Raw genomic sequence first — 5,585 nt, forward strand, 5'->3', positions numbered from 1 at the left:
CCCCCCCCATTGTTCTTGAACCTCTAGCCATGTGAGGAGCTTTAGCGCGGCTAGCGTATATCCATGATAGCTATTATTCTTTCCCTTTCTTTTGGTTTGGTTTGTAAATTCTTTGAAAACTTTTGAGGTACTGCAAATACGGTTGAAGTGTGTAGTTTTTGCTATTTCTGCCTATAGCTTATAGTGACTGCAATATTCTTTGAGATCCACTTGAAACTATGATATTGAGGGTGTGAATATTATAAATACAAAAATTGGAGGTTTAGGGAACAAGTTGATTTTGTTTCCCTATGGATATATTGATATCATTTTATTGTTTTGTGCTTGATTTGATTCAAACGTTTGTAGTAATCATAGTATATTATTGTGAGATCCCATGTCGGTGGGAGAGGGGAACGAAACATTCCTTATAAGGGTGTGGAAACCTCTTCCTAGTGGATGCGTTTTAAAACCTTGAGGGGAAGCCCGGAAGGGAAAGCTCAAAGAGGACAATATCTGCTAGCGGTAGGCTTGTTGGGCTGTTACAAATAGTATTAGAGCCAGTCACCGAACGGTGTGCCAGTAAGGACGCTAAGTCCCCAAGGAGAGTGGATCGTGAGATCCCACATTAGTTGGAGAGGGGAACGAAACATTGCTTATAAGGGTGTGGAAACCTCTCCCTACTAGACGTGTTTTAAAACCTTGAGGGAAAGTCCGGAAGGGAAAGTCCAAGGAGGACAATATCTGGTGATTAGACTCTGATACCATTTGTAACAGAGCCTAATCACCAGACCAGAAAAGCCCAAAGAGGACCAGAAAAGCCCAAAGAGGACAATATCTGGTGACTAGGCTCTGTTACAAGGTATCAGAGCCTAGTCACTACACAGTTTTCATCTATACATCATCTTTGGTATAAAGATGGCAAGCTAGTTTTCAAGGTGTGTACGTGTACCACGGTTCAATGCGTGTTTAACTTTTGTTCATATAGTCTGCAGAAGACGTATCGTCATCGGTGTCGTCGTTGTCGTATTCACTATCTTGTTCTATCGAATCTATGTAGCATAAGCTCTCTCTCAACGCTGATGTCTTTACCAATCTTTTCTTAAGGCTCCTCCAAGCTACTAGAATCAAGCTAGAGGTATGTCGAAGCTGTTGCTATGCAGGCGTTTGAATTGCTCAGCAACGAACATGAGGTCGACCTCGGCTCGAAGAGCAAAGGCTTCGCCTTCTGTAAGCGTTTGGACAGTTATAAGTAGAAGAAAGCATATTCAAACTGGAACTTGGCATCAAAGCCCACATCAATAGTTCTTCACCACAAAATCACCTGGTTTTAGTGTGGAGTTGAAGAACCCAGATGGGCCGCCATTTGTTGTGGAGTTCTTTTGTTAGGGGTGTACATGGTCCGGTCCGAGTTGGGTTGGGTTGAAGGATTCTCTTTTATCCGACCCGAAAATTTTCACAACCCATCCCAACCCAACCCTCTATTTTCGAGTTGTGTTACTCCTTTGCATGCCTCTCTCGTCTTTCGTGTTGGTTTATTAAAAGCAAAAATTTAAATAAATGACATGAACAAATCAAACCAACCCAACCCAAAAAATTTACCGTTTGGGTATAAAAGATATCACAGTTCAAGGTAATAACTTAAAAAATAAAAAATGGTATATTATATTTAAAAAAAATATCCCCAATTTTTATAAACGTTTAAAATGGATGGAAAATGTTAAAATTTTATCATTTATTAGCTTTTTCTAAATTCATTTTAGGGAAAATAAAGAATGTTTAAAATGGATGGAAAATGTTAAAATTTTATCATTTATTAGCTTTTTCTAAATTCATTTTAGGGAAAATAAAGAATATATGGTCGAGTTCAAATCATTAAAGAATTGGGGCGAGTTGGATTGTGTCAGGTTGGTAACCAAAACAACCTGATTAGAGTTCACAACCCGAATTGGGGCGAGTTGGATTGTGTCAGGTTGGTAACCAAAACAACCTGATTAGAGTTCACAACCCGACCGAACTCTCTAATTTTGTGTTGGATTTGATTGGATTTTCGATTTTTTTAAAAAATTATTTCTAAAAGACCATACTTATCCATAATACAGTCGGGTTGTAACCTTACACGTAGGCCATAAGGGAATAACCAAAATGTACGAGTACCTGGGATTCATGAAACAAACGTAAGCCTAGAACTTTCAGGGAGCTAACCATGGGTCAATCCCAGCAAAAACGTCTTCGAACAAGGTCCTAGCATCAAGTAGTACGATCTAATTCAAAAATTTCACCTAATTGAGCACATCTAGCATTTTTTTTCCATAGGATTATGCTATTCGAAAAAGAACATCATCTCTAACAATCCATCTCCGTCTACAAAAACAATAGGAAATGTTTCAATCTCAACTCAAACACATCAATTGTGTCTCATAGTTGCAAGATCAATGACGAACTCCATTGAGTGCATCATAGAACTCAATAGTTACGCTAACATGTTTTACACTATACTTTGATTATGCTATTCAAAAAAGAACATCAGCTCTAACAATCCATCTCCATCTACAAGAACAATAGGAATTGTTTTAGAAANTTAGCGCGGCTAGCGTATATCCATGATAGCTATTATTCTTTCCCTTTCTTTTGGTTTGGTTTGTAAATTCTTTGAAAACTTTTGAGGTACTGCAAATACGGTTGAAGTGTGTAGTTTTTGCTATTTCTGCCTATAGCTTATAGTGACTGCAATATTCTTTGAGATCCACTTGAAACTATGATATTGAGGGTGTGAATATTATAAATACAAAAATTGGAGGTTTAGGGAACAAGTTGATTTTGTTTCCCTATGGATATATTGATATCATTTTATTGTTTTGTGCTTGATTTGATTCAAACGTTTGTAGTAATCATAGTATATTATTGTGAGATCCCATGTCGGTGGGAGAGGGGAACGAAACATTCCTTATAAGGGTGTGGAAACCTCTTCCTAGTGGATGCGTTTTAAAACCTTGAGGGGAAGCCCGGAAGGGAAAGCTCAAAGAGGACAATATCTGCTAGCGGTAGGCTTGTTGGGCTGTTACAAATAGTATTAGAGCCAGTCACCGAACGGTGTGCCAGTAAGGACGCTAAGTCCCCAAGGAGAGTGGATCGTGAGATCCCACATTAGTTGGAGAGGGGAACGAAACATTGCTTATAAGGGTGTGGAAACCTCTCCCTACTAGACGTGTTTTAAAACCTTGAGGGAAAGTCCGGAAGGGAAAGTCCAAGGAGGACAATATCTGGTGATTAGACTCTGATACCATTTGTAACAGAGCCTAATCACCAGACCAGAAAAGCCCAAAGAGGACCAGAAAAGCCCAAAGAGGACAATATCTGGTGACTAGGCTCTGTTACAAGGTATCAGAGCCTAGTCACTACACAGTTTTCATCTATACATCATCTTTGGTATAAAGATGGCAAGCTAGTTTTCAAGGTGTGTACGTGTACCACGGTTCAATGCGTGTTTAACTTTTGTTCATATAGTCTGCAGAAGACGTATCGTCATCGGTGTCGTCGTTGTCGTATTCACTATCTTGTTCTATCGAATCTATGTAGCATAAGCTCTCTCTCAACGCTGATGTCTTTACCAATCTTTTCTTAAGGCTCCTCCAAGCTACTAGAATCAAGCTAGAGGTATGTCGAAGCTGTTGCTATGCAGGCGTTTGAATTGCTCAGCAACGAACATGAGGTCGACCTCGGCTCGAAGAGCAAAGGCTTCGCCTTCTGTAAGCGTTTGGACAGTTATAAGTAGAAGAAAGCATATTCAAACTGGAACTTGGCATCAAAGCCCACATCAATAGTTCTTCACCACAAAATCACCTGGTTTTAGTGTGGAGTTGAAGAACCCAGATGGGCCGCCATTTGTTGTGGAGTTCTTTTGTTAGGGGTGTACATGGTCCGGTCCGAGTTGGGTTGGGTTGAAGGATTCTCTTTTATCCGACCCGAAAATTTTCACAACCCATCCCAACCCAACCCTCTATTTTCGAGTTGTGTTACTCCTTTGCATGCCTCTCTCGTCTTTCGTGTTGGTTTATTAAAAGCAAAAATTTAAATAAATGACATGAACAAATCAAACCAACCCAACCCAAAAAATTTACCGTTTGGGTATAAAAGATATCACAGTTCAAGGTAATAACTTAAAAAATAAAAAATGGTATATTATATTTAAAAAAAATATCCCCAATTTTTATAAACGTTTAAAATGGATGGAAAATGTTAAAATTTTATCATTTATTAGCTTTTTCTAAATTCATTTTAGGGAAAATAAAGAATGTTTAAAATGGATGGAAAATGTTAAAATTTTATCATTTATTAGCTTTTTCTAAATTCATTTTAGGGAAAATAAAGAATATATGGTCGAGTTCAAATCATTAAAGAATTGGGGCGAGTTGGATTGTGTCAGGTTGGTAACCAAAACAACCTGATTAGAGTTCACAACCCGAATTGGGGCGAGTTGGATTGTGTCAGGTTGGTAACCAAAACAACCTGATTAGAGTTCACAACCCGACCGAACTCTCTAATTTTGTGTTGGATTTGATTGGATTTTCGATTTTTTTAAAAAATTATTTCTAAAAGACCATACTTATCCATAATACAGTCGGGTTGTAACCTTACACGTAGGCCATAAGGGAATAACCAAAATGTACGAGTACCTGGGATTCATGAAACAAACGTAAGCCTAGAACTTTCAGGGAGCTAACCATGGGTCAATCCCAGCAAAAACGTCTTCGAACAAGGTCCTAGCATCAAGTAGTACGATCTAATTCAAAAATTTCACCTAATTGAGCACATCTAGCATTTTTTTTCCATAGGATTATGCTATTCGAAAAAGAACATCATCTCTAACAATCCATCTCCGTCTACAAAAACAATAGGAAATGTTTCAATCTCAACTCAAACACATCAATTGTGTCTCATAGTTGCAAGATCAATGACGAACTCCATTGAGTGCATCATAGAACTCAATAGTTACGCTAACATGTTTTACACTATACTTTGATTATGCTATTCAAAAAAGAACATCAGCTCTAACAATCCATCTCCATCTACAAGAACAATAGGAATTGTTTTAGAAAAGGTCAACATACAACATACAAATCTGGTCTACATACAACATACAAAAGTCTCTATCAGTTGAAGCTACCACTCCAAGATCAATGACGAACTCCATTGAGTGCATCATAGAACTCAATAGCTACGCTAACTTGTTCAACACTATACTTTGATTATGCTATTCGAAAAAGAACATCAGCTCTAACAATCCATCTCCGTCTACAAAAACAATAGGAAATGTTTAAGAAAAAGTCAACATACAACATACAAATCTGGTCAACATACAACATATAAAAGTCTCTATCAGTTGAAGCTACCAAATAGGAAATGTACAACATACAAAAGTCTCTATCAGTTGAAGCTACCACTCCTTGGATCTCAACTCAAACACATCAGTTATGTCTCCNGTTGGGCTGTTACAAATAGTATTAGAGCCAGTCACCGAACGGTGTGCCAGTAAGGACGCTAAGTCCCCAAGGAGAGTGGATCGTGAGATCCCACATTAGTTGGAGAGGGGAACGAAACATTGC

The 5,585-nt window shown here is 38.3% G+C and overlaps 1 protein-coding gene across 2 annotated transcripts in view; it reads left to right on the forward strand.

Annotated features, from left to right (window-relative positions):
• The window catches only part of LOC111793937, a 4,162-nt gene extending 3,865 nt beyond the window's left edge, over nt 1-297 (forward strand). For both annotated transcript variants that reach the window (XM_023676019.1, XM_023676020.1), the window contains exon 7: nt 2-297. The gene's annotated coding sequence lies outside the window, so the exon portion shown is untranslated. The remainder of the gene's footprint in view (nt 1) is intronic.
• The last annotated feature ends 5,288 nt before the right edge of the window (nt 298-5,585 follow it).

This window comes from Cucurbita pepo, chromosome LG04 (genome assembly GCF_002806865.2).
Source record: "Cucurbita pepo subsp. pepo cultivar mu-cu-16 chromosome LG04, ASM280686v2, whole genome shotgun sequence".
Lineage (NCBI taxonomy): Eukaryota > Viridiplantae > Streptophyta > Magnoliopsida > Cucurbitales > Cucurbitaceae > Cucurbita > Cucurbita pepo.